General features: G+C 36.6%; 1 pseudogene; it reads left to right on the top strand.

Annotated features, from left to right (window-relative positions):
• Nucleotides 1-599: 599 nt before the first annotated feature.
• On the top strand, nt 600-1,051 carry LOC105463436 (large ribosomal subunit protein eL22 pseudogene; annotated as a pseudogene).
• The last annotated feature ends 17,722 nt before the right edge of the window (nt 1,052-18,773 follow it).

The raw sequence follows: 18,773 nt of genomic DNA, 5'->3' as shown, positions 1-18,773 counted from the left end.
CCTTAGCTTATGAAGATAACAAGATTAAGAGACTAAAGTAAAGACATGCATAAGAAATTATAAAAGCATTATTTGGGAACTGATAAATGTCCATATTAAAATTAAATCTTCATAATTTATGTTCTTCTGCCACGGCTCCAGCCAGTCCCTCTGTTCGCAGTCCCTGACTTCCTGCAACACCTGACAAAAACAAGAAATGGTGACAGGATTCCCTATTTAACAAATGCTATTGGGAAAACTGGCTAGCCATATGCAGAAAACTGAAATTGGACCCGTTCCTTACACCTTATACAAAAATCAACTCAAGATGGATTAAAGACTTAACTGTAAAACCTAAAATAATAAAAACCCTAGAAGAAAACCTAGGCAATACCATTCAGGACATAGGCATGGGTAAAGACTTCATAACTAAAACACCAAAAGCAATGGCAACAAAAGTCAAAATTGACAAGTGGGATCTAATTAGGATATTAACCATGATAGCTCACAGTGATAGTACCAACTAATCCTCAAATGCCATCTAAGTTTTGTATATTTCACCAACGATACACTTTAGAGCAAAAAGATCCAATCCAGCCCTTTCTAACTCTGCTGTGGCCATGGCTCCAGTGAAAAAACTTGTGGCAAAGGGGGGCAAAAAAAGAAGCAGGTTCTGAAGTTCACTCTTGATTGCACCTTCCCTGTAGAAGATGGAATCATGGATGCTGCCAATTTTGAGCAGTTTTTGCAAGAAAGGATCAAAGTGAACGGAAAAGCTGGGAACCTTGGTGGAGGGGTGGTGACCATTGAAAGGAGCAAGAGCAAGATCACCGTGACATCTGAGGTGCCTTTCTCCAAAAGGTATTTGAAATATCTCATCAAAAAATATTTGAAGAAGAATAATCTATGTGACTGGTTGTGCGTAGTTGCTAACAGCAAAGAGAGTAGTGAATTATGTTACTTCCAGATTAACCAGGATGAAGAAGAGGAGGAAGATGAGGATTAAATTTCATTTATCTGGAATATTTTGTATGAGTTCTTGAATAAAACTTGGGAACCAAAAAAAAAAAAAGATCCAATCCAGAATCGTGCATTTGGTTGTCATGTCCCTCAGTTGTCTAGTCCCTTCAGCCTAGAACAGATTTGCAGTCTTTCCTTGATTTTCCTGACTTTGACACTGGAAACATTGCAGACAAGTTACTTTGTAGCATGTCCCTCCATTTGGCTTTGTTCAGTATTTCTTTTTGATTAAATTCAGACTATGCCTTTTTGGCAAGAATATTTCAGAGGTGACAACATGTTCTCACTGAATTCTACCAGATTACAAGTCATTTTTATTAGTCCCATTACTAATGATGTTTACTTTGATTTCTTGAGTGAAGTGGTATCTGCAAAGCTTCTCCATTACAAAATTCTTCCTTTATCCTTAGAAATTAACAATTATTTTGTGCAGAAATATTTTGAAACTATGTAAATATCCTGCTTCTCTCCAAATTTTCTATTTATTCGTAAATGTATTTATACCTAAATGAATTTCCTATTTCATTTAGTGGGTTATAACCCATTACTATCATTATTTTTATGCTCAAATTGTCCCAACTTTGGCTACAAGAAGCCAATTTAAGCTCATTTCTATTTCCTTTTGACTTGTTCCCAACATCCTTGTAGCACATCCTTACTTTCTGGCACACGATGTCCTGTTTCATATTTTCCCTGCCCCATCCTTGAAATTAGCTATTTTGTCAAGGAGCCCTGGCTCTTTTGCATGGAAAATGGTATTTAAAAGCCAAGATGTGAGTGTTAGGTGTGTTCATTGCTATTGGAGTGTCACTGCTTCCACCCCTCTCAGTAGGGAAAGCTAGAAAATATATGTATGTAATACATACACAGATAACTTCTATATCCGTACATTTATATTTTTAATTATCTTTCTGTGTATCTACCTATTTATCCATCTTCCTATCTATTATCTATCAGAGACCAGGAGTTCACATGGACATTACATATCCAATCTAACAACTGGGCTTATTCTAGTTTCCTCCCTTTCTGTATTTCTAACTCCCTTCTCCAAAAGTGAGAAATCTGTCTCAATTATTTGTATCTATTTATTAATTTTTGAGATGGAGTCTCGCTTTGTCACCCAGGCTGGAGTGCAGTGGCACAATCTGCAACATCCGCCTCCCAGGTTCAAGCAATCCTCTTGCCTCAGCCTCCTGAGTAGTTGGGATTACAGGAACCCACTACCATGCCCAGCTAATTTGTTTTGTATTTTCAGTAGACACGGGGTTTCACCATGTTGGCCAGGCTGGTTCCCGAAGTCCTGACCTTGTGATCCACCTGCCTTGGCCTCCCAAAGTGCTGAGATTACAGGCGTGAGCCACCGTGCTCAGCCCTTCAATTACTTTTTATGTATTTATGTAATTGATCCATCCCACTGTATGTAATCTCACATCAGTCCTCACCTGCGAGGCTGCCTCCTCTTCTCTGCATAGCTATGATTCCACATTCTGAGCTGTCCTTCCTTCCATGTAGACAGTTCCTCTCCCTGCTCGGACTCTGACAGCTCACATCACATCACTGTGAGGCACCGCACCTGGCCCTGCTTGGGTCACCTCCCACCAGGCCACCTCCAACAAGGACACTCTCCTCTCCCTGCTTGAGCTCTGACATCCCACCCCAGGCCACCCTCCTTAGAGTTTCTCTTCCTGTCCTACTCCAGCTTCACCTCCACATGGACTCACTCTTCACCCTGCTCAGGGTTGATACTCTCTGCCAACTTACCTCTGTCCCTCTGCATGGACATCCTCCAAACTCTGATCAGGCTCAAACTCACCAGTCTACCCCTGCAGGGATGCCTTTTCCAGCCTGCATGGATTCTGACATTGGACACCCTACTGTGGACCATCTTCAATCTGCTTAGGCTCTGTGCCACTGCAGTCCCTCTCTGACACACACATACCTCAGATGCTTGCCTTGTTCTGTCCCACTTCATGATTTAGGACTGAATTTTTCAGGAAGGAAAGAGAAGAGCTCTGAAAGACTTTTAATAGAAAATAAAGGGTTTCGGGATGTCTACAGACTTATAGTTTGTCATTTTCTAATCTTAATGTTTATAACTAATATTTTAGTATGAATTATTAATTTATCTTAGATGAATAAAATTCACTGAGTTCATTGGTATCTCATAAGATGTAAAACTAACCCTTCTGATATTCTGGAGAAATGTTTATTTTATCTGATATCTGTCTCCTATGAGCAGAAGGAGTGAATCATTCATATTTTTTGTCATTTTGAAGAAGACCAAGGTCTGGAAAAGCTTAAAAAATTACAGGTCTATAGCAAATGATTAATAATTAATAGTAAGCCATGTGACATTCTAGCATGTCACGTAGTAATCACCATAGTTTTAAGGAAAGCTTACTGCCTGACGAATGTCTTTTTTTTTTTCTTCACTTCTCTAAAGTCTTTTAATGCACTTTATTGGGTTTTGGTGTAAATTAAGAATAAGAAAGACATTTTTATCAGTTTTTATGAGGTTAAAAAAATTGATTTATAAAATGTTAACTTTAAGTAAGAATTCATTCCTTTCATTTGCTTCACTGTGTCAAGTTTGTTTGGAAATGCAACCTGTGTGTGCCTGTGTGTCATCACTTTGCATGCAAGTTTTCTCCGGCCTCATTTTAATACATATTGTGTTAAACCACTTACTAATGTTTTTACATGTGTGGTTTTACATTTGATCCTGTATTTATTCTTATCATCTAAAAATTTTCAAAAAATAAAAACATTCAATATTTAGTCACACAGATACACTACCGATTTCTTTATTTTACCTTTTCTTTACGGTGTCATGAATGTATTTAAGTAATCAGTTGCAAAGTGAAACTGTCGATTTGATTGTTTATTTTCATAGAGCTCAAAAAACAATGGCTCGGGCTTTACTAAATTTATTTTTTCCATTGAAGGTATTTTTTCTTCTTTGGTAAAATCTATGTGTTATCATTTCTTAAAACTAGCAAATCTCTAGCCCTATTTCTGCATGGAGCTTCATTTAAAGTAAGCTATTTTGAAATCCAATAGTGACCAAAGTAGAATGTCATTTTCCTCTTAGAGTAGGGACAAGGTATTTTCTCTTCCCAAATACGAATAGAAAGAAATTCATTATTTTTCTCTGATACTAACCTTATACATTTTATAGGCTTTCTTGTTTTTCAAGGATGTGGCAATTGCAGTAATTCTAGCAGCATATTTTCCTTCAATTTATTTTTTGGAAATCTGTTATTTTAAAAAAAATGAGCCCATATCAAACTCAAAAATGTTGTAAAACAATTGCAGTACAGGTTTCAATAATAGCTACAATACCCTAGATGTTTTATAATTTACTAGTTTGGTTACTAATGATTTCACCTTCTACTAGTCTAATTGATTCTGTTGAAGATAATGGCTATGTGTATCCATCAGCTTTCAATCTTGTTAGAAATGTTTTGATCCTTTTTCCTATCTTATCTTTTTGTCTTACCTACAAACAACATACTTTTCATCTATTAATAGATATATGGGATTCAGGAGTAAAATTCTTTTCTGCTTGCATTACAAAATGAAAACAAATGTGCACCCCTCCCTGAGTGTGGTTTATGATTTAATAATGCCACAGTTTCTGGTCTTGTCAGTATTCTTACCTCTGCAAGCATATTTTGAGGCCGCCCAATCTCATACACACCTCGTGTCATGTGGGTATCAGGAATAAATGGCAAATCTTGTAAGTGGTGTGCCTCTACGCACCACATCGAGTGCAAGGAGAAATGCAAAATACACCTTTTTGCCAGTTTTTCATTCCACTGAAGCATTTCCTTTGGCTAACTCGTGACACTTTGCATTTTCACTTATAATACTTTAATACTTTTACCAATCTAATCACTGAATATACATTTATTTTTAATTAATTGACCAGAAATTCTGTCTTTCATTCACAATGTAAAATGTATAGACACATTCACACCCTCAACTACAATACAATTATGTATATAATTTTTATAATAACAGGCATATGTAGCCTGTGATAGTCTATGAAAAATATCATTTAAAACAAATGTTATCCTATTTTTAAGTATGGGAAATGTTTCATATTTGATATAAAGCAGATGAAATATACTGTTATCATCAAAATCATATCTATTATACATTCTTCCAGTTTTTCTGAAACTTAATTCACTAAACTCAAATGAATAAATTCCTCATAGGGAAAAAATATCTCTCAGCTAAAACTGAATTCTTGATTAGGTCTAGACTTGTAGTTTGGTGTCACGGATTAGACATCCCTCTGGTTTTAAGGAATGTTAAATGTTACTATAAGCTGCTTAAGGTTTTTAAAGGAGGCACACTCTCAAGGAGTTGGAACTAATTTTTAACATTTGCATAATGCACATGTCCAGTTTGTTGAACTGCTGACTTAAACCTATCTTTGAAAGATAGAGTGAGGCTTTGCACAAATGCAGAAAGGTCGAGTTATGCTAATGAGAACCATTTAGTCAGCTGCCTGACACTTATTGGACATGATAATCAAATTGCAGTATAGGCAGTAAACTCCCATGTATGCTATGGCTTTTAAACCCATAAGGTATGCAAGAAACCACTGTACCTTCCAGCTGCATTCAGCTTGGCGATATATTAAACCAAAGGGGTGTGTGTGTGTGTGTGTGTGTGTGTGTGTGTGTGTGTGTAAGCCCAGAGGAGGACGGAAGGGAAGAAATGGCTTATGTTGCTCAGCAGCGCCCCTGCTTATGGATTAGGAGCAGGGACAAAGAAACAGTGCATAGAAGACAGTAGCCAGCCTATGAAGATTTTTTCATAGGGTTGAGATGAAAGGAGCAAAGCAGGAAGAGGAAAAGAGTTGGGATTAAAAGATAGGAGGAGATAAAATCTTAACAGTGAACAGTGCTGATATATGGGAAGAGAAAAAGGTATTTGCCAGTTGTCAAAAAGCTACATATACCTGGAAGGGGCCGGGGAGGATCTTTTTCATTTGTATAAGAATAACCCAGTACCATGTCTTTAAATTTGGAAATTGACTTTACTGGACTTTCATATTAATTTATAGTCTATATTGAATTTGTAAAACCATAGCAAAATGGCAAACTAATTTAAATGCTGGTTAAGACTTCATATTCATTTTATAATTGCCAGGAATCCTATAGGCATGGACCCACAGCTAGAGAATCCTCAAACTTGAAGCCTTATCAGCTGTTCTTGGGACCCTCTTAATAAATCATGCCTAGAATGAATGAACCTTCTCCTCAGGTCCCACTTTGGAATTTCACCAATACAGAGTCATTAGTTAAGAATCTCTCTTGTGCAATTATATTCCAATATTGTTTTCATGTTTTAGTACAGCTAGTCATTAGAAATAATTATTGACATCTAAATGATAAATGCTGCTGTATGGTATCTCCTAGCGTGGCCAAATAGTAGCACAAAGGATAAACTGGACATTATAATAACAGTGGATTTGTGAGATATAAGAGAAGGTTATCCTTTAAAACTAAAAGAAATATTTTTGGAGGTTGGCAAGGAATACTCAATGAGGAGATAAACTTTTACAGTGTGCTATTAGACCACAAGATTTTCTTATTTATTTAGCAAATATTTGCAGTTTCTAGATTGGTTTTGCCAGCCTTTCACAAAGAATGTTTCAAAGAATAATGGTCCCAACAATGAACTACTTTAAAATAAAAAGTTTCATGTTTAAATGATTGTGAGAATGTGGGATATCAAATCCCCCTTTTGGAGATTCCCGATATATGCAACCAAAATAAAGGTTACATAATGTTTATACAGCCATGAAAACCTCTTTAAAATAGTTTCATTTATTTGACCCTAAACACTTCCTGTATTTAACCTTAATAATTTCCTGTAATACTATTGTACCACAACAATTTTAAAAGCTGATGTATTTTTCCATTCATCTGTTTATCCATTTTTTCCTGATACCATATTATTTTAATTACCAGGAATTCAAATCAAGTTTAAATATCTCATAGAGTAAAATCTTCTAAGCCATTATTTTTCTTCTTAAAACATTTTAGCTCTTCCTTGCATATTAATTTTTCTAAATTAATGTCAGGATATTTTCCAAGAAAGAAATATTGAGGTTTTAAAATTAGAATTCATTAATACTTTAAATTAAAAGGAAAAATAGATATATTTATTTGAATAAATCTATTCTTCAAGAACAGATTATATCTTCATTTGTCCCACTCCTCATCATTTATGGAAGAGAAAATCACTGAGTACACTTTTAAAGTTTTCTTAATATAGGATTCTTGCTTGTTATTGTTAATATTGTTAGTGAGGTCTTCAGTTTCAGATAACAGAGTGTTTTTAGGTATTTAGAGACAAATCTATTAACATTTTTCCCACATTTATTCTATACTAGCCAATTATCTGAACTATTGGAAATTTTGGTGGGATGATTTTTTGTTTGTTTTCCTAGATTAACATATTATCTGAAAATAATAATCTTGTGTTTTATTATATATTATTATTGGTGGGTTTCTTGTTTCTGCTTTGTATCTTACTGTATTGGTTTGAAATGGAAATACGATAATGACAGACATTCTTATTCCCCATGGTTTTTCACCATTAAAGATGATACTGGCAATTGATTTGAGGTGGGCACGAGTTATCTTGTTAAAGAATTATTCTTCAAGTCCTAGCTCACAGCTAGAGTTATACACAAATAGAGGCTTAATTTTTATCGTGGGCTTTCAAAATCTTTCTCAATGGTTTATCATTATTAACTTTTTGAAATAATTACATTAATTAATATTCTAATAGATAAATAACCCTTACATTCCTTGCTAACCCTAGTTAGTGATGGTGGATTGCTCTTAGATATACCAAGGAATATGGCTTACTATTGTTTAAAAATTAATATACATTCATAACAATAATTGCTCTGAGGTTTTCTTTGGCTGGAGAGGGTGGGAGAGAAGGAAAGGATCTTTTACAGGTATTTTTGGCAGGAATATTGTCCATCATTTTATATGCTTCAAAATGATTTATTAATTTAACATATAGTATAAGAAATATGAGCTCCTTTAAAGATTCCTACAAATTAACCGCAAAAATATGCAACCTAGAAATCTATAAGAAATTTTTATAAGTTAAAATTTTAGTTCCATGAGTATTGATCTGTTAAGATTTCTTTAAAAATTTTGTTTAAAATTGTGTGGGTGTGTCAATGTTGGTAAAAGTTAGCTCAGTGTTAAAACAGATTAATTTTTTTTTGCATTTATAAGAAAAAGAGAATGCAAAATATGTATCATTGGAAAGAAGGATTTGGAGTCAAGTATACTTGGAGAACATTGAACTGAATAAATTTTAATAGGCTTGTTTACTGCAGAATTTCTCAGAACTCTCTATGTAAGAGAATCCTTTGACTTTCTCAATAGGAGAGACATATGGTAAGCAGGTGGTAAATCCCAAAATTATTTACTGTGGAACAACTTTGCCCTGAGCATCCTGCAGATGGAATATACTTTCAGGAATGTCAATTTCTATTATACTCATCATATAGAAACAAATAGGTAGGTAGATATATGGACAATTACAGAGAAATTTTTGAAATATTGCTATAATTTTCCTATGAGTTTCATCAATATTTTTAAATAATCATAATTTGTCTGCATTTAAGGTTTTCTGCAATAAGTGCTTTCTTGATTGAATTTCCTTGTTCTTCATGGTTGTGAATTGTGTAATGGTCACCTCAGGTCAGTCAACAGATCTTGAGAGTTCAGCATAGCAGAGTATTCTTCCTTTGACCTTTTACCCTGGTCAATATTTTCCCTTAGGCATTACTTGAATATTTTCCTTTTAGAAAGGGGTTAGAAGTGCTGCTAATTGCCATTTAGGAAAGAGATTCTAAATGAAGACTAACTAAAATAAACCATTACATATCAGAGTTGGGGATTATTAAAAAGCCATGACCTAAGTGAGGAAAAACACAGACACCTTTCTTATATAACATTGCAATGGTCATGGCATTGCAGAACCATCCTTAGCTAAAGATTTGTAGATGCTTTATCAATAATACACCAAAGACAGAGGTTGAATGCTATCATTTTGGATGACTGGGATTTAACTCACTGGTAGACACACACAGAGAGACTCATACATACAGTCACACAAATATGTACACACATCCCTAAACTTTACTTTGGCAAAGCAAGTGAAAGACACACAAAAGGGAAAATAATAAAGGTAAACTTTACGTCTTTCCTAGTGTTGCCTAGACCCAGCCTACACAAATCTAGTTTTTTCTTTTTAATCACACTCCTCTAACCCTATGGTTTAGTAGCATCCATCTTAATATTGAGCCACGGAACAAGGCTTTTTCAATCTGCTCACATGCCAGGGTGTGTCAACAGCCAGGAAAGGTTATTTATTCCATGTACATGAGTGGCTTCGCGGCAGCACGGGCCCTTTAGATCTCATCAGGTCTCATCAGCTGGGCGTTTCAGAGCCCAGAATGAGAAGCCTCCTACTATTCAGAGGGAGGATAACAACCAAAATGTAAATAGCCTCATGTAGTTTTGTTAATTATCGAGAAAAATAGGCCCAAACTTTGTAGCATTGTCAGTGCACTCATATAGCCAACATTTCTGGAAAAAAAATATAGATATAGATATAGATATAGATTAAAGCACTAAGACTAAAAACATACAATTTCACTCACTAGCCCAAGAGTTTTTGCTGTGACCCATGTATACAAAGCAGGAACTACTTTTGGCGTCTGATAAAGGATTCATCCATGCCGCGGATACAAGTCTTGGATGTGATCTTTGTGTCTCACATACTGAAGCCATCTTAGAGCTCACCATTCAGGCAGGGGGTAAAAAAAAAAAAAAAAAAAAAAAAAAAAAAAAAAAGGCTGTGGCAGCACATCAGGTTCTGAAAGGGGAAAGGCCCATCATACAAGGAGATTGGCTCTTCTGCTTCCGCAGACATGGTTCTCATTATCCTTGATCCTAATTGCCAAACTATCAGGAATAGACTTGGTCTGGAGAAATACAGTCCTTATATTCTCATTGTCAAACAGCAAACAACAAAAACCCAAACCACGATTCTCATTTTCATGGTTGCAGCCAAGCTAATTTCCCATAGCCTCTCCCTACCATGAAACTCAATTATCTAAGTGATCCGAACTTATACAAGTACACTTGTGGGAGTAGCAATTCCAGCCTGCCCAAGTGGTTTGCAAGGGCAAGACGGATGGGAAGAAGTTTCCAGCCCCTCACATCTCAGAAAGGGTCAGGAGTTGTGAGTGGCCACAGGCATCCTTGACCACTGGGGTACAACTGTTCGTCTTTGAAACTGGCTCTGCTACAGGAACATTTTTAAGTGTGATACATTTTAAGGGACACAGTGGTTTACATTTTAACAGGCAAAGTGCAAAATGAGTAGTTGGTATGGAAACAGACCTACCCAGCTAAAGTCATTTGCAGGCCTCTGCCAATAGATTCTGGAATCCTATTTCTGAGCCCATTCCCTGGGATGGAAGGCAGCGCAGCCACCTGACTGCCACGCAGAGGTCTGTCCTCATCCATCAGTGTTTCCTGCCACTTTCTGCAATTCCTGCACTCTTGTCCATTTACTCCATTCTCTCTTTTCTGGGCATTCAAAATACAAGTCTTTCTCCACTTCACCTGATTTCCTCTCTGGGTTTTCAGAGGCCACTACCAGCTGTTGGAACATCCATCTCCATCAAGGTCTGAGCAACTGAAAGGGGAGAGGCTCACCTAAACTGCCTGATTGAGGAGAAGAAATCAGGAGAAGGTTGAAGCAGCATTCAAGCGGGAGGAAAAAAACCCATCTTAGCACTGCTGACAAACCTGGAAACACAGTGATCCACCAGGTTCATCGCTGGATCATTGGGCAATCCCCTCTGCCCTGGCACCTTTCACCGCTCTCCTTCAATCAATGAACATGACCAAGTGTCTACTACATGCATCATGTCCCATGCTAATTGGGCAGTGGGAAGAGGACAAGATGTAAAAGACCCAGTTCTATAAACTGTCAGCTTTTTGAGAGCTCTATATTCCCAGTATCTAGAACAGTAGATGGCACACCTTAGCCTCAAGTCAGTATTTGCTGCTTCAATTAAATAATCCTAGTTACTGCCTGGGTGGAATGGCTTGATGCCCTGCTTGGGACCAGGAGTTACAGATTTTAGTTAGAAACAAGGCTCTTCTCTGCTGTATTGCCAATCATGGGCGAGTTTGTATCCTCAGAGGGCAGTAGCTGTATTCCTAGCATCATCTTTGCCTCATCCACCACCCTGGCACTGCACAAACTGAGCCCCCTGAAGCCTGGCGTTCCCTCCCTTCCTGAAGCGGCGTCCCTTCCTTCTCGGAGGGTCCCCTGAGCTGCACCCCTCTGCCCCAGAGCTGTGCCTGGCGTCTGGCTGTCAGGAGGCACCGCGGCCCCTCCCGGCAGCTCCCGGCCGTCCTGAGGCAGGCGCGGAGCGGGGTCAGCGGGGAGTCAGGGCTCCCTGGGCCTGTCACTCAGCAAGACAGAGCCGGGGCTCCCTGACAGCCCTCCGGACCCTAGGGGATAACCATGTCCGTGTCTGCCTGTGCATCAGATCAGAGAGAACGAGGCGCGCTCCCCCGCCTAATTCCCCCTTTCCTGGAATGTCCATGAGTTCCTGCTAATGCTATTGTTTGCTTTTGCTTATGCACACGTAAGTCTCTGGTACACACACACTGTTTTGTTTTGTTTTTTCTTTTCCTTTCCTTTCTAAAGCTAACGGTTTGTGGCGGTGTGAAGATACGGCTTTGGGTGTGAATTCAACTGGGAAAAAGAAATGCAAGCAGAATTTAGAAAATAATAAAACCACTTAATACATTTCCAGATATGCCATTAATGCTAGCAAGAAAAAATATGGATAGCAATTATTTTTAAGTTCAGTGAATTGAAAAGATTGGAACTAGAATAGGATTTAAGTAAAGAAGAAATTACTTCTCTAAACCAATTTCTGGTTGCTGAAAATTCCCAGGATAAATTAAAGTATGAAAGAAATGATGACTTCATATTATCAAAATATACATAGATTTCTGATTTGTTTTAAATACATTTTATACTAGTAAAATTCATTGATGGTAGAGAATGTTTTCCAGTTATTCTCACTGACTTTAATTAAGCAGTTTCATATGTCGGGATTGTGTGTTTTGAGGTATGGCTCATGGACAGAGTATCGGTCCATATGTAGATTTTACCATTTTAAATTTGCATTGTTTATAAGATAGGCTTTGTAGTCAGGTAAACTGGGTTCACCTCCTCATGTAGCCACTTACTGTATCACGTTGGACAAACTTTCTGTAGATTTTTTCACCTGCAAAATTAGGGATAATAGTATTTCTTTCATGAGATTGTTGGAACATTACATTAGGTACTACATATAAAAACTAAAAACTGTCTCACACACAGTTATCACACAATAAATATTAGTTATTTATTTCTGCTAACTAATTCTGCTCAAATGATAAGAAAACTATGGGCCATTTAAAATTAATAATAATGTCAACATATTTTAAAAATAAAATACTATTGTCCTATTTATACATTTTGGCATTTCTGAACTTTTTTGCAACATATATACAAACTCAAAAATAATTCATAGCTATAATATATAATTAGAATATATTGAAATGATAGAGCTCATTAGTAAACTTTTAAACTTTAATCAGTCTAAGATTTGGTTTGGAAGAGATCGAGAAACACATTCAAATCTCAACCTTATTTTACAGAAAAGTATTAATCTTGTTTATTTGAAGTCGAGGTCAATAGTATAAATTCTGGGGATGGTTGATGAACCAATTTGCAAAGGACATGTCACTAATAGTCCCCTTCCTGACTAGAGACAATAACATAGACACCAGCCCCTATTTATGGTGGGACCAAAGGAGAATGTGTCATCTATCTAGAAATAATAGAACTTATTTTCAATACCAACTGTCTCACAGTCTATAATTTCATGTGAACCAAACACACAGCTATGATTAACTAAATCCTTCCACTTTTCAACTAGCTTTTGTGCACAAACTCATGTAAACACACAATACCAAATTAACTTTTAGTTGTGTGCTACTAATTCAATCACTTTGAAAACAGGTTTTTACAAAGGCAACAAAATACAAATTTAATATAAATATTTATTCTAAAAATTAAGCAAAGGGACACCCTTCTCACATCATTTTAAACAACCATTAAAAACAAAAATATTGCATATGTTTCTCATAAACTCCCTGTAGCCTCCTAGACCTAATTTTATTTCCTTCATTCATATTATTCCCTTTTAATTACATGATCAATAAATACTGATATCTGATGAGATCTGAAAATTATTTTTGAGACTTTTAAGTTTACTTTTTAGAAAACTTAAATCCTGGGAGGTAAAAATTTTGAAAATATTTGATTAGGAGATAAGGTATATCTCCATTTAAAGACGTTTTGAAGACCAAAAAAATAAAAATAGAATTTTAATTCCTCTGATGATCCCTTTTGCTCATGTTTAGAATCCATTTTTTTCCCTCTGAAATTTCTAGATAAAATTCATCAGGTGGTGGTTGTAGTGGTGGTTGTGGTGATGATGGTAGTGGTTAGTAGTTTTAAGAAAATATTTTTTGGAGACTGTGATGTTTGGTACACTTATTTAAAGCCCTTCATTCTGAGGAACTGAATTATAAGATAATTCCTCGGTAAGGAAGAGAGAAGAGTGTCTTAACTGACATAAGGAATGATCATCACAACCAGTACAAAGGAACTTTAACAATCAATCAGCCCTATACCAGTTTAGCCACTGCTGGAGGATACATTTTTCTGTGCTCCCATTTCAGACTTGGTTAAGTCTGACCTGCAGCTACAGCTCAGAGCCACCAGAGGTCAGATTTTTACATCCCACCTGAAGAGATGCTAAACTTGAGTCTGAGACAGACAATGGTGTTTCTTTTCCCAGCACTTTTTCCTCTTCAATTTACCTTTATCACCACCAAATACAATATAAGAATATTATATATAAATATAAGAGACACATAGTTTACTTTCCTATATGGAAATGGCATCATGAGGAAAAAGTAAGGAAAAGGAGGAAATAAGAAGACAATTATTTTAAGATGAAAGCTGGTATTAAGGAGAAAGGGCAAAAACCGAACAGCCTTCAAATCATTTTAAAAAGACAAAGAGAAAGCAAAAAAACAAACAAACAAACAAAAAACAAACAAAAAACCCTATATGAGCATTCTGATTATCAAAATTGTATCATATTGATGTCTGTTTTTATTCATAAAAATAAAGCTGATCTTCCCCAAAACGATAGTACAAATAATATTGTGGTAGTAATATGGTGGTAGTGGTGGCAGCTGTGGCCACCAATATGTATTGAATGCATTGTTCTAATCACTTTATATACTATTATAACCTCATCATAGGGATGAGAAAATCCAGTGCAGAGGATTTTCTAATAGCTATCAGGAGCCTGGAAAATGTTTCTATCTTTTGCAACTATAATCTCACATTTGAGTGTTTGGCCAAAGATAAAAACTCAAATTGTTGGAGGAGCTGTTGGCATGAAGATATCATATTAATCCTAGGTTTATTCATAACAGAAAAATTTGGAAACAACCTATCTAATAATTGTAGAATAATCAAATAAAAATACCAAATAATATGTCGTTGTTACGATTAAAACTGTGAAGATTAGAAAAAACAAGAAAAATGTTTGGTGAAAACAAATTGAGAAAATTGTATACATACCATAAATAAAACTGTATAAAATATGTGCATATATGCATAAGAATAAGGAAAGAAATCTGCTAGAAAAACAACGTATTTGTTAGGGTGTAGGATCATAGGCAAAAATTTTTAAAGTAATAATCCTGGAACATGTATTTTTAAACTGGCAAAGGAACAATGGGAAAAGCGTACCCTCCTGGGACTTGAGAGCATAAGCCAACTCAACTGATTTCACATCGCGCTTACCAGAAGTGAGTCCACCAGTCACACTTTGGCCTTCCTACTTACCATGTCCAGCTTGACTTACTGTATGCCTCAAAGCACCCAGACAGAATTCTCTCTGAATTCTTTTCCCTACCCTACTCCCTCTCCATAACAACAACCTCTTTCTCATCATAATAACCTGGGAATAAACATCCAGATTCCTGGGCTATACCTCAGAACAAATGAATGGGTGCAGTACCTGAAAAATTGTATTTTCTAAAAAGCTCTTCAGCTTTAAAAAATCAAAGTGATATCTTTTTTAGAGAGCAAAATCAATGAGGTAGAAAAGTGTACCCAACCTTTAAGGTTTTACCTTTCAGTTCACACCTAAATAAGTTCTTCCTCAGCCATGAGTGCTCCTTTTAAGGAGTTGTCTACCAATGGAAAATAAGAAGCCTACTTAACCTTCACAACCTCCAACTGTTGGTCAAAACCTATAGCTGTCGTTCTTCCCATGTCCCTGCTAGATGTCCACAATGAAAACATGCAAGTTGAAGAGAGTTTCAAATGCCTTTTTTTTTTTTTTTTTTTTTTTTTTGTTGCGACAGAGTCTCGCTTTGTGGCCCAGACTGGAGTGCAGTGGCCGGATCTCAGCTCACTGCAAGCTCCGCCTCCCGGGTTCACGCCATTCTCCTGCCTCAGCCTCCCGAGTAGCTGGAACTACAGACGCCCGCCACCTGGCCCGGCTAGGTTTTTGTATTTTTTAGTAGAGACGGGGTTTCACCGTGTTAGCCAGGATGGTCTCGATCTCCTGACCTTGTGATCCGCCCGTCTCGGCCTCCCAAAGTGCTGGGATTACAGGCTTGAGCCACCGCGCCCAGCCCAAATGCCTCTTTTTTAACCACATTATGGCAGGCAATAAATGCAAAAATGTAGTCACAGCTCCGCAATCAGAAAGAGGCAAAAAATGCAGCAATAGACATTCCTATGTGGTCAAGTCAAGCAGAAGGTAGGCTTTGTTCAGAGCAGACTTGAGGGAGCAGACAACTCTAGCAAAACAGTGATAAAGACTGAAAAAAGTAATGTTACCCACTTACCCAAAAGGGCTCTGACCTATGAGAACAACAGTCCAATAGACAGCATGGGGCAACAACAGTCTAGCACACAGTAAAGATGATGAGTGCTCATTCATTTATTCAATGAATATTTATTGAGTATCTACTATGTGCCAGGCACCATTGTAGATACTTGGAATACATCAGTGGACAAAACAAACACAATGCTTGTCCTTTTGGAGCTTACATTCCAGCAGGAACTTTGGACCCATGCATGAAGAGGAATTCAAACCAGATCAGGATCACATATACTCTCTTGGTCACACTCCAGACTAATTCTACAGGGAGAAGGAATTGGAAATCATAGCAAGACTGTACAGTACATGCACACATTCCTTGTCACTTGTTTTATTGTGTGTGTACATATATATAATTACCAGTGCACACCGTTATCAATCATTCATTTATTTATCCATTTCTTAAACAAGTATTGAGTGCCTACTCTTTACCCAGCCTTGGCTAAGTCATGAGCTTTTGCTATGTTCATAAAATGCTTAGTTTAAGCATCCCTTCAGGGATTGTGACATATTGATATCTCAATGGGGTAGAACCTTCTTGACTATTAAAATCAATATTCTGGTCCTCAGAAAGAATAAACTTGGAAAATATAATCCTAAAGAACACTTCTTTGTGGAAGTCTGTTTTTTATCAAAGGTATATATACACACATATATAAAGAGCTTCAAATATATATACATATATGTTTATATGTATATGTATATTTGTATATATACACAAATATATGTATATATGTATACATATTCAAATATATATGTGTATATATTCAAATATATATATGTGTGTGTATATATATATTTGAAGCTCTTTTCTTTCCGAAGAGATGCACAAGCCACTCACAGTGCCTTGGGCATTAATACATACTTGGGCTCACATATTTGCTGAATACATAGATGATGCTCTGTGATTCCCAGGTCAAAGAATAATCCCACATGAAGGCTGTGTCACTGCCATTTCTCCTCGCCTCACTGGTTAAACACTACACTCAGACTTGCAGTCATTGACTGAAGAAGATGACAGTTTCATTCCAAAGTAATGTAATATTGGCACATGGGGTCAACATCCTTTTGATTCCCAGATTGTCAGTTCTGCTAAGAAAAGCTCTTACTACATATGGAAATTGAGAACAACATAAAAATGAAGGACCCATTATAAAGAGAAAGAAAACAAGCCCAAAGATGTGTTAAAAGACAAACAGAGTCCACTTCTCAGAGGAGTCAAATGGTGTTTAGAATCCACTGCATTATCCCTGGTGAATACTGCAAGTCCTCAACTAATATCGTTTCGTTTGTTGTTATTTTGTTACAACACTGATAAGGAAAAGCATCAATTCCCAGCCAAGGGCACTGTCTGTGTGGAATTTGCACATTCTTCCATGTCTGCATGGGTTTTCTCCAGCTACTCTGGTTTCCTCCCATACTGAAGATATGCACATGGGGTGAATTGGTGCGTCTTCATGGCCCCTGCCTGAGTGAGTGTGGGTGTGGTGAGTGCACCCTGTGGTGGGATGGCATCCTGTCCAGGGTGGGATTCCTGCTTCGTGCCCTGAGCTGCAGGGATGGAATCAGGCCACCTGCAACCCTGAGCTGGAATAACTGGGTAAATTATTACCTTATTTGTTTTTATTAATCTTTCTTAAATGTATGTATATCTCACATTTATTTCAATGTTTAATATTAGAAGTGTTTTCATCTTTATTTAGAAGTTTAGTCAATTTTTGTGACTAGAAATATGTCATAGGAACTTAACTCATTTATTTCAATTAGCCTATGGTAAAATTGGTTTTGTTATACATCATTTCACTTAAAGTCTCAGTTTCCAAGAACCTATGGATGACATTAAGTGAGAACTTACTGTATACAGATGATTCTTGTTATTTGTGCTGGCCATGTTCTATAAAGTCACCATAATCACTGAATTAGTAAATGTCAAACGATCACTCCTAGGGGAAATAGAGTGTTAGCTTCCTGTGAGCTTCCAATCACAGTGTTTTCCTCAACCAAAACACCATTTGTATCATATAAGTTATACAACAAGCCAGTCTCATTAGCTTTGGAAACCTGCTCTTTTACACAACATTGGTCCTGTGTGACATTTAGTGGGTTTAAAAAAAAATTCTTCTGTACCCTTGAACAACTGACATACCTTCTTTAAGCCACCTTAGTTAAATTAAACAGGGGCAGTAAATACAGTTTACTATATTTACTACTCACTTCTTACAGAGTTGGTAAGAAGATGAAATGGTATATTGTGCATAAAACCCCTAAAAACCCAATAGGCATTTGAATATAGTAGCTGTTGTCATTGTGTTGTATAACAACCAAAAAAAAAAAAAAGTCATCCTAAAGAAGAAAGTAAATGTCTTTAAGTACTGTCTTCCAAATTCAATTTTTTTTTTTCGAAAAGACTGAGAAAATGTCCAAAGAAAACTGTATCTAGATGGAGGACAAACACCAAAGATCTAGCTCTACAACTTCTGTGAGAAAATAGAAATAAGTGAGACATTAACAAGATTTTTCCACCAATGCCATTACTTCTCACCATTCTGAGAATAAATTTTAAAATTCTTTCCATTTCAATCCTCCTCAAACACTTCAAATTCAAAAGGGCAACTGCCCTTACCTTACATATGAAGAGAGTGCCACTTCTAGGTAAACAAAAAGTGAA

The sequence above is a fragment of the Macaca nemestrina genome, chromosome 3 (assembly GCF_043159975.1).
Source record: "Macaca nemestrina isolate mMacNem1 chromosome 3, mMacNem.hap1, whole genome shotgun sequence".
Lineage (NCBI taxonomy): Eukaryota > Metazoa > Chordata > Mammalia > Primates > Cercopithecidae > Macaca > Macaca nemestrina.
Note: the sequence above shows the minus strand (reverse complement) of the source record. Positions and strands in the feature narration are given on the sequence as shown.